Below are 12,340 nucleotides of genomic sequence, written 5' to 3' on the forward strand. Positions count from 1 at the left end.
TGATGCTCTGCAGTGAATGGGTCCGTCAGAATGGTGTCCAAACAGCTGATAACAACATCATAATGATCCACAAATAATCGACAACACTCCATTACATCAGTTAACATCTTGTGAAGCCAAAAGTGTTTAAAAGAAACAAATCCATTATAAAGGCATTTTATAATGTTCTAGCCATAATATTGCTTTCATCTGAATCAGGAGAGAAATCTGCACAAATCATGCACTGTTTATTAGTCAAAACAGTTCAAAACCATTCTAAACAAATATTTGGGTGGGTTCTGATGTAAGAGGACAACAGGAGATGGACTTTGTCTCTGGAGAAGAGTTATAATGGATTATGGACTCATATTTTAGCCAGAAGTGACAAAAGTTTAAACGTCTTTAAGATGGATTTGTTTCTTACAAACACACAGCTTCTGGTTTTACAAGACATAAACTGATGAACTGGAGTGGTTTGGATCACTTGTGGATTATTGTGATGTTTTTATCAGCTGTTTGGACTCATTCTGACGGCACCCATCCACTACTCTGTAAGCAAGTGACGCAATGCTACATTTCTCCCAAATCTTATGAAGAAACAAACTCATTGACATCTTGTTTGGCCTGGTCAAATTTTCAGCTAATTTCCCTTTTTGTGTAAACTATATCTTTAATGTCCAAATAAAGCATGGATTACAACAAAACCTTGACAAAATAAATAAAAATAACAAAATCTTCACCAATATATAGATGATATCTGATTTATAGCGTGAACTAATTGCTGGTTTCTGATTGCTAGATGCTGCTGTCTTACTGTGGATGGATGTCACACAGTCACAACAGCCTTTCTTCACACCCACACGAAACAGGATATGCACAACACAAACTTTTAAGTGTTGAACTTCTCGCCGTAGTTTGGTGTTCAGACCTGTTACAAATAAAAGAAAGTGTTAAAGAAAAATAGCAAAAGAACTTTTAAATCCCAAGTCATTTTTGAAGCATTTTGACACAATGACACTTATCAACACCTGCCATGAGCAAAAAATCACTCAAAGTCTTTGCTTAAGATCTCAGCGTGCGTGTGGAGGAAAAGATTGGAGAGGTTCACAGACAAGAAGACAAGCAAAAAACAAATATGGTGAGTAATTACAGAAAACATGGACAAAAAAACACAGTAGATTCCCCTTAGAATTCAGTGAAGATCAAACGTCTCCTTTGAACAATGTTAGACTGAAGAGAAGCACTATTAATAATATTCAAGCATATTTTGTAAACCAAAACAGAAAAATTACAGAATACCCATCCTTATACAAATGTTTAACAGATGTAGGCCGTCACACATCAAAATTTGTCTTTTGTTCTTCTTTAAAGAAATTTTCCTCTTCAATTAAACTGCTGTTGATCACAAAAGAAAATAATTGAACTAAAAAAAAAAAATCACATTTACAGTAATGCACTTTTAATGGTAGTTTTCAATGCACAGATGTTAGGCTTGCATTTTTTTTATTTTATATATATATATATATATTATATATATATATATATATATATTATATATATATATATATATATATATATATATATATTCCTCTACAGAAAAATTCAGCAAAGTGCATAAATCATTATTTTACTAATGGTGCAACTGTAAACTAATTTTATTTTCAAGTAAAATGTAACTAATATTTCCTGAAGATGCTTTGAAACAATCTATTTCTCTCACTCTCCTCGTATATATATAGCTAACAATAAAATAAAGCAATTCATAAACAGTATTTTGCACAGTTGCATCGATTTCTAGTATGCTTACGCTATAGTGCAGAAAATATTGTGATGCAACTGTACTGTAAATGCAATATTGTAAATGCAACTTTTTGATTTCACAAACTGATGTTGAAATTAGGTCTTTTGAAAAAATAGCATGCTTTATTTTGTGTACATGAAAGGCAGTACGGAATATGGTGTATCAATACTGTAAAAAATACACTATAGTATTTAAAATAATATAACATTATGAATGAAAAAGATAATATAATTTAATTTTTTTGATACACCATGAAGAAATATTTTTCAAATTGTAAATATAAAAAAATAACTCCATTCTCCCATGATCACTGAGATTTTATATTATTATTGTTTTATTAACATTTTGTATTAGTATTTATTTGAATCTTATTTTATTTTATTTCAGTTTATTTCCATGGTTTTAGTTTTAGTTAACTATAATAATCTTGTTTTGATATTCATTAAATTATGGGCCATTATAAAATGAGACTGGAGACAGTCTCACTGTGTATGTGAGAGAGAGGAAAGAGTGCAAGTGTGTGTTTTGGCACTAGAGCAGGTGCGCTGGGGGATCTCCTGTGTCTACAGGAACAGCCTGAGGGCTGAGCGTGATGTCTTGATACAGCGATCACACACACACACACACACACACACGCTGTGCTTAAACAGGTGCTTTAACAGCCTTAACACCTCCCCAAACGACGGTGTTAGAGCCCCTGGGCCGTTAGCCGTTATCACACACATCGGTAAAGACTGATTGTTAATCGCAGTAAGCTGAAGCGTGGAAACGTGGGCTATGATGCCACGCTCACACACACTCACAGGAAGTGACAGTGATGGAGTGTGTGTTGTGTCTTAACAGCAGGGAACATCATTGATAAAAGACTGGAGTTATGCAGGATGACTGGACAGGTCCGACGACACACACACCACACACACACAGCGGATCTGTTCCAAGACCTGGTGAGCTACCTTCATAGGCAGCATCTTAACTGAAGAAATGGTGACTGATTTGGAACAGGCCACAAGACAAACAGTGCTTCAAGCTATAAATGACTCTCTTATGAGGCAAGGAAATACACAGCATACACAAATATTGCATGCAATGATTCATTTTAATAAGGTCAAACAAGTTTTTAGGCGATGTTTTTTCAACATTTCTCTTTAGTACTCTATTAAGGATAAATGTGATGCTGCCTTTGATTTTAGCCATCTTAGTATATTTAAAGGATAATTTCCAGACTGGTTTGGTTTCATGTCTGGAGCGCGGCTACAGCCCAGTATTCAGATGGGACGAGTTTTCCCAGGTTAGAGACATTTGCATTTCACAGATGTACTTTGAGATTTTAATAATCTCACACCAATTTTTTAAATCCAGTTTTTCTCTTGTGAAAAATACTCTATCTATATATCTGTCTGTCTGTCTGTCTATCTGTCTATCTGTCTTATCTGTCTATATGTCTATATGTCTATCTTATGGCTTAAAATGCTGCCTATGTCGGCAGCTCACAGGTTTGGAAGAGATCCACAGAAAGAAAGAGAAATGTAGTGATCACACCGCTGTCCTGTCACACGCAGTAATAATCCGACAGCTGTACACTAGACCCTTCCAGCAAGGGCAGAAGCTTCTGCATGTGTTACTACTTATGCCGAAAATGACACCAAACAGAAGAACAAGCTGATCGTGACAGATAGTGAGACGGGAAAAGGGGGCCGAAGAGAGTGAGACAGAGAGATGAATGGGTAAGCTGTACTGATGGAGGCCTTCAGGGACGGTTCTGCTCATCTGTCACATAAGGAAGGATAAAAAGAACAACTGTTCCAGAGAGAAAGTGTCACTTGGCTCTGACTCCCTTCCTGCGACGCACAGCTGCAGCAGCTGCTCTGATGTTCCCCGCACACGGATCACATCCCTGCCAGGAATCTTGAGGAAAACTCCCCCTCTCACCTCCAGCGGTCACTTATGTGATCGGTGACCCAATGGAGCATCAGCACACAAAGATCCCCAACTGAACTCTCAATCACAGAAACACGGAGGAGGAGCTTCAGCACTATCTATCAATCTATCGATCCATCCATCATCATTCCATTTATCCCTCTATTGTTCTATCCATCCATACTTCTTTTCAATCATCTATCTATCTATCATTCATCCTCAATCCATCCATCCAACTGTTGCCTCTCCAGCCATCCATCCATCCATCATCCCATCTATCGACCTTCCATCCATCCATACATCCATCATCCATCCATCATTCTATCCATCCATCCACCATCCTTCCATCACTCTATCCCAGGGATCCTAAAAAATTTGTCCTGGATGACCAATGCACTGCAGAGTTTAGCTCCAGCCCTGATCAAACTCAGCTACTGTGATTTTCTATTGATCCTGAAGACATTGATTAACATGCACAGGTCTGTTTGATTAGGGTTAGAGCTAAACTCTGCAGGAAAAGGATATCGTGGGCCAGATTTGAGGATCCCTGCTTTATCCATTCATCCACAATCCATCCATCCATCCATCCAACGATTGCCTCCCCACCCATCACTTTATATATCCATCCATCATTCTATCATCTTTTCATTCCCATCCTTTGTTCTTTTCCTTCATTTATAATCTGTCTATCCATCCATTCCTCCATTCCTACATCCATCTGTCAATCATTCTATCTATCAATCCATTCATCCACAATCCATCCATCCATCTATTGCATCTCCATCTATCCATCCCTCTAACATTCTATTCATCCATCCATCCATCCATCAATTCATCCATCTATCCCTCCATCCATCATCTATCTATCCATTCATTCATTCATTCATCCATCCCTCCATCCATTCATTCTTCCATCCATCCGTCCATCCATTCATCCATCTATCCCTCCATCCATCCACCCACCCATCCATTCATCCACCCATCCATCCATCCATCCATTCAACCATCTATCCCTCCATCCATCCATTCATCCATTCATCCATCTATCCATCCACCCATCCATCCATCCATCCATCCATCCATCCATCCACCCATCCATCCATCCATCCACCCATCCATCCACCCATCCATCCATCCATCCATCCACCCATCCATCCATCCATCCACCCATCCATCCATCCATCCATCCACCCATCCATCCAGCCACCCATCCATCCATCCATCCACCCACCCATCCATCCCTCCATCCATCAGTGATTGGTGACCCAATGGAGCATCAGCACAAAATCATCCAGAACTGTACTCTATAACTGAGTTATTTCAGCACTGTAACTTTAGTCAAGCAGCAAATGTCATCTAACTAAACATTTTAAACATTTCCTCATTATAGAAAAAGATCAGTCATGAAGAGTAAACTTACAGTGATGCCAGTCATGTTAATGAGAGAGATGTTTGCTGTCTGTCATTAGTGGTGTGAAACAGAGAAAAACCTGTTTCTTCTTGCTCTGCTGAAAGACAAGATGCACCAATTACTTGACTTATCACTGGTGGCCAAACAACATAAAACTGATCATATTACATAATGTGCATGTCTTGAAAATAGTTACTATGGTAACAGCCTCAGTTAGACCCTAACGAGCGACGCCCCACAGTTCATGAGTTTAAGCTCCACCCACAGATGATGTCATAGTGTCTACTGAAATAATAACATTTACAAAATAGGACAACAGGAACAGCTTATTCCATCATAAAATTATTTCAGAATGACCAGTGTAACATAAAATTTTTCTGTTGTCAAATATCATTTATCAACATCATAAACAGTTCAGATTTTTAGGTTGGTATAAAGCACAAGCCCCCCCCCCCCGCATACACACAAATAAGTAAATACAAATTAAATTAAATTAAATTAAAGCTCATTATAAAAAAATAAAATGTCACAAAAAGAGTAAATGTATATCTAGACATTCAACATTATTCATAGCAGTCTAAAATAAAATAAAATATATTTTCAAGATTATGAGGTCATTATAAAAAATGAAATGCCAAAAGAGAGTAAATTTATATCAGTAAAAAAAAACTTTTCTGTGAACACAACTGACATTATAAATTCAAACCAATCCTAAGCTGGTGCTAGAATCAGTGTACGTTACTCCAGTATTACTCCAGAAGAACACGTGTTTGTACTGTAAGTCAAATGAGTTAACAACACAAACATGCTGTACACATCTTTCTGAAGAAGCGTGTGTGTGGATCTGTGGTTAAAGAAAGTGTGAAATGGCCAGGGTCTGGGGAAAAGGCCACTAATCAATCATACAAGGACAAGCACACATTTATATCTCTCTGAGTAAGCAAAAACCAGCACACGCCAAACACAACCCTAGAGACACAATACTAAACAAATACAAAGACCCTTTAAACAATGCAAACACATGCACATAATTAAACACAACAACACACATTTATGCACGCTCCAACACACACTCACAAACACTGGAGTTTCTGAAAGGCACCTCTAAATGTTCACATCGATCGCTGAAATGCAAGGTCAACATGGCGATTACCCTCAGTCTAATTCAGCCAACTGGAAGAACTGGGTGTTTAAAGCGAGTATTTACTGTTCATTGCCTGTACAATGTCCAAGTCATCTGTGAAAAGATGAACAAACATCTATATACTGTATGTTAATTAACGTACTTGGACCAGTAGGCGACGACATGCAAACAAATGCTCAGAACACCTGAGGAACTGAGCAAGACACTACATGCAAAAGGGATTGGGATTTTGGGAGTTTTACTTTCATAACATGTATTTTTATCAGACTAGTTGAAAGAAAACATCCAAAAATACACATTTAAGTGTTTATTTTATTAAATATTGTCTATTTGCCTCTGTAGATTTCAATTATAATACATATCTTTAAAAGTTTTTTCGTCCACTTCAGCAGCACCTACATTCACCAAACTTTACAGTTTTAGTCTGAAGGTTTTTATAGAGGGGTTTGTTCATATATAATTCATACTGATTTATCTATCATTTTATTCCTAAAAACATGGTGAAAATTATTTTTCTCTCTCTCTCTCTCTTCTGGCTGTTTCTGATTTATATGGTAATAAAAAAAGAGATATCCAAAATCCCTTGTGTATAAACCTTTACCTCTAACACCTCAACAAAATCCATGGTTTTATCCAATGTTCAGATTAATGTTCTGGAAATGTATGCACATTAATTCATAATTAATTAATAATGCTCTCCTTTGCTTAATTAAATATAAATATTAGGAAACTTGCAATGCAAAACAATTGTCTTAATGAACTGTGATTAATCAAATAGTGAAGTATGGTGGCATCGATTTCAAATGTAAAAATAAACAAATAAATGAAAAAAATGTTCACCCTGTCTGTGGTGTCTCTCCTTAAACATGACTTACATTTTAATATATAAAATAACAATCAGAATTTCTAATCTAATATACAAAGATCTAGTTTATATGTTACAGCCGTTCTTCTCTGCCTCTTATTCTCTAGGCATTTCCCCAATTTTTTGCCTTCATCTCTCTCTTTTGCCCTCTGTCTGCTTTAGAAGAACAATGTATCCGTGGTGAATAAATTAGTTTTACTTTGCAGCCCCTCCCCCGGGGCCCTACATCCCATAATTATAAGTCTGTTTAGCGTGGTAACCATGGCGATGCCAATGCTTCCCTGGCTCTCTCTTAAGTGTGACAGCATTGTCCAAGTCTTCTGCTGCAACACAATAATTATGTGTGTAAACAGACCAAAATGTAAGTTATTATTTCTTTAAAATCTTAAAAAGTAACCAAAATTTGTCATGCATAATTAACATTCACCAGATATACATTTACCAGTGCTTTTTAAGTATAATTGAGATAGTATTACATTTTACTATTACTATTTTGAATTAGTCTTTGCACTTTTATTTTAGTTAAAGGTTTAGTAAATTTACGGTCCTTTTTAAAAAAAAATGTGTTGCTGTTTTTATATCTACATATTTTTCATTTGAGTTTTAGTTTGTTATTTTAGTACATAAAGTAAATGAAAACGAGAAATACAAAATATTTTATTTCAGTTAACAATTATTTCAAGTAACAAATATTTTATGGTTTTATTTCAATTGACTGTAATAACTATAATAATATATTTTCTACAAATTTCCTACAAGGTTTTCTTATAGCAGGATGGATACAAAACTGTAGAAATATAAAGATGTCTATGACACGTCCTGAGTTAGACTGTCTAATCCATTCTTCAGCCTCTATGATAACAACCTCAATAAAGACGTCAAATCATAGACAAAACAGCTCATATTTCAGTATTGACTGTCTCTTGAGTTCACACGGGTCAGGAGCAAATCCTGACATCCCATTAAAATGAGACAAAACACTCAGTAAGATTATTAGCAGAGCTCCATCACGCCTCATAAATATTGACGTGAGAATCACACAGTTATTGTGTTTCAGAAAGAGAGGAGATCCGCTGCTCGGTTTGATGGGGTTGTCCTTGTGGATTAAACCATGCTAAAATGAACTGATGTAACAACACTGACTTTAATAGTGGTCCTTAAGGTTTAAACAGAAATAAGCCTCTTTATTACTTATTAATGCTCTATTTGAAGGGTGCCTGTGTTTCAAATGGTTGAGTAGAAACAAATTTTGGTCAGAATTAAAATAAATAGACTAGGGCTGCATGATCAGGGGAAAATAATCTAACTGTGATCTTTTCTGATAAAAATTGCGACTGCGATTTATAAAAAGCTCCAGGTTTGTTGTTTACAGAAGTGTTAGTATCCTTGAGATACCTAATACTATTTGGTAAATATTTTTAATTAGAATAAAATTCATTTGAATATGATTATTATAATAATTATTATCGTCATCATTTGTTTCACTGTAAATTAAAAAAATAGTTTTTGAAAATAAAGTAACATAATAAAACCTAGAAGAAACTAATAATAATTTTACAATAAAAAATAATAATAATAATACAATTTTATAATGCGTTTGTGAAAAAGAGTACAGTGGCACGGTTCACTCTCTTTGATTTTGATTTTAGTTTCATTTTGATTAATCTTGCAGCCCAAATATTGTTTCACTACTATTGCTCAAATGTAGGGTTAATGATTTAGACAAGCCCTTAACCCCAGGAATTAAACTGTTTTTGCTATGGACTTGACCCATCCAGAACATTACAGCAAATGCAACACACTGGCAGCCTGCCACAACATCCCAGCATTGTAGCTAGGAAAAGTCAAATCCCTTTCTTATTCTCTTGCACAAACAAGCACTACACACTGCAGTATGAGGCCAGAATGTCAATGATGAGATATTTATATAATGCTGTGTCAATCCTGAGTCAACACTTCATCTGTGAATCTACATCTAGAGTCCTGAAGAAAGGAGCACTGCATGCATCTCAATTCTCTCTCTCTCTCTCTCTCTATGTGTATGTGTGTGTGTGTGTGTGTGTGTGTGTGTGTGTGTGTGTGTGTGTGTGTGTGGTGTTTTGTTTGAGTTGGGAATCCCGGAAGTTCAGGAAAGACATTGCAGGTCACGCACTAAAGCCCAAGACTCTTACATGCATAAAATACTGTACTTTAGTCCTGCTGCATTAGAGTCTGATCTTGTGCTTTTTTGTCAATCTTCTAATGTGTGTGTGTGAGAGAGAGAGATGAACCGAGTCAGGCCACAGTGGGGTGTGTTTGTGAAGGGTATACCTTCATGAAGGTCTGCCAAGCAGGCCACACACACACACACACACACACACACAGCCAAACTTTTCACATTAATCATCAGCTTTCACTCTCTGCATTTAAGCAAAGCTGAATTAAATTGATTGAGGAAATACGTATTTATCAGGCTGCACAATTAAACACATTTCTAATTGTGCTTACAATTAGCCTAACTTGACAACTTCTGTAAATATTGTACGTGTGTTCACTTACGAATGACATAATAGACGTATGTCAGTTCTTCAGTTACAGAAACGATGTTATAGACACAATAAATTCACATAGCCATCTTCAACTGGCGGCCTTATAAAAATATTATGAACGCTCTTAACTTTAAGACAAGTTTCTGTCTTTTCTCTACAAACTCCTTTTCTAGCTGGACTTTAAATATACTCACTCCACTCTAGGCCTCTCATATATGATTAGGATCTTTATCATGGCAAAAACTGTGAAGGTTTGGATCTAAATGAACACAACGGCATGACTTAAGTGCCATTTCCCACTAAACTCATGAATGTATGAATTAGCCCGGCTTGTTGTTTTTTTGTCGAGTGGATGAGTGTGTTGTGGGCATGTGACATGTGAATGACGCCAAACGTATGGCCCTGAATCAGGCGGCTTCAGGCTGAACGGTGCATGTGTAAATGACTTCTGAAGCATCCTACCCTCAGCACACACAGATTTCCTTCTTTTCGTTCTCTTTTTGAGGCATCCAAACTTTTAAAGGCACGGTTCATCCAAAAAACCTGTCATCATTTATTCACCCTGATATCGTTCCAGAAGCACATGGCGTTTATCCTCCTGTGAAGCACAAAGGGGATGCAGAATGTCAAAGCAGTGTTTTCCCAAAGATTTTTAATGAACATTGCTTAATTAGACATTGCATATCCACCCATCTCAAGCCGCTCGTCATCATTGGATCAGTTTCTCGTTTTTAGGTCACAAGCAGTTCATGACCTATAAGTACGTCACGAGTTAGAAGGTTTCATAAGCCCTTGCCTGCCTTCACTGATTACAATCCCTAATCTATGGCTTATTAAGACATGATATGTCAACATTGTGACAGGTGCCAGTGGATTACGCACTTCCTCTGATTCATCCAGCAGACGTGCCAAACAGACGGTCAACCCGAGCAAAGTTCGGCAGACTGTGACGTCATGACAGAGAGGGGATAAGGGAGTTTCCATTTTCTCGTTTAATTGAAGATGGATAATCCTGTTTGCGCACTTCGGGTTGAATTATTCAGATGGGGATTAATTGGAATCATTTATAAATCACATTGCTTTCACTTTTAGAGCCATTAATGGCTTTTAATGTACAGATACACTTTTATAAATAGCTTTTTTAGAGGTTACAGAGAGGCTGGGTGTGTGTCAAGAGGGGGAAAGTCAAGTCTATGGAGCCAGAAGAGTCTCAATAAAGATAAATGCACACACTACAGTCACATATGCACACATAGGATTCATACATGCACACACATAATTCATAAATACACACACAGGATACACAAATGCACACAAAATTCACAAATGCAAACACAAAATTTAAAAAGCACAGAAGATTCACAAATGCATACAAAATTCAGAAATGCACACAAAATTCAGAAATACACACACAATTTAGAAATGCAAACAACATTTACAAATGCACTCAAGATTCACAAATGCACAGGACAAGATTCAGAAATGTATTTCTGATGCACACACACATATATCTTGATTTACAAACTGCTTGCGGTCTGTGAACTTCACTGCATTTGTGTGTGAATTTTGAGACTCCCTTGACTTGGCTCCACACACAAATGCCTTTTTTTAAAGAGGGAATGATCTGCAACCAATCAGACATCTCCCTTGTTTTAGCCAATCACAAGAATGCACCCCACGTGGGGGATTGTTTACTTATAAGCCAATCAGCGAACGACTCACTTTCCTCACGCAGCGAACGACTCACTTTCCACAGCGAACGACTCACTTACCTCACACAGCCGGCGACTCACTTTGCGCAGCGAACGACTCACTTTCCTCACGAGTCACGCAGCGAACGACTCACTTTCCTCACCCAGCGAGCGACTCACTTTCCTCACGAGTCACGCAGCGAACGACTCACTTTCCTCACCCAGCGAGCGACTCACTTTCCTCAGCGAACGATTCACTTCCCTCAAGCAGCGAAGTTGAGCGAACGATTCACTTTCCTCACGCAGCGATCAACTCACTTTCCTAAGCGAACGACAGCCGGAGACCCACTTTTCGCAGCCAGAGAGCCACTTTCCTCTCGCAGCGGACCACTGACTCTCTCTTCATGTAGGGACTGAATATTATAATTAAAGTGACTTCTATATTGCATCCAAAAGAATATTTAGATATATTATATATTATAATATAAAATATTTCAATAAAATGAAATAATAGCCTATTGCAAATTTATGAATCCATGGTTAACTTTTTTTCTGCAGTCACTGGGCTATATGTATTGAGACATTTTTAAATTTATATTTAGTAAAAAATAATAAAAAATAAACCTGAATTGTAATATAAACATCTGTATTTTCATACAATTTAATACAATTGCTGTGTGAACAAGTTCATGTGATTGGCTTATAAGTAAACAATCCCCCCACGTGGGGTGCATTCTTGTGATTGGCTAAAAGAAGGGAGATATCTGATTGGTTGCTGATCATTCCCTGTTTAAAAAAAAGCATTTGTGTGTCCAGCCAAGTCAGGGGAGTCTCAAAATTCACACACAAATGCAGTGAAGTTCACAGACCGCAAGCAGTTTGTGAATCAAGATATATGTGTGTGTGCATCAGAAATACATTTCTGAATCTTGTCCTGTGCATTTGTGAATCTTGAGTGCATTTGTAAATGTTGTTTGCATTTCTAAATTGTGTGTGTATTTCTG

The 12,340-nt window shown here is 37.1% G+C and overlaps 1 long non-coding RNA gene across 1 annotated transcript; it reads right to left on the reverse strand.

The window, feature by feature from the left end:
• Positions 1–779: 779 nt before the first annotated feature.
• Positions 780–10,229, reverse strand: LOC113092513 (uncharacterized). Its single transcript, XR_003287583.1, has 3 exons — positions 10,108–10,229; positions 5,118–5,205; positions 780–907 (listed from the first exon to the last, which is right to left on the reverse strand). It is a non-coding gene; the product is annotated as an uncharacterized LOC113092513 (long non-coding RNA).
• Between the last annotated feature and the right edge of the window lie 2,111 nt (positions 10,230–12,340).

Source organism: Carassius auratus, unplaced genomic scaffold, assembly GCF_003368295.1.
Source record: "Carassius auratus strain Wakin unplaced genomic scaffold, ASM336829v1 scaf_tig00214632, whole genome shotgun sequence".
NCBI classification, from domain to species: domain Eukaryota; kingdom Metazoa; phylum Chordata; class Actinopteri; order Cypriniformes; family Cyprinidae; genus Carassius; species Carassius auratus.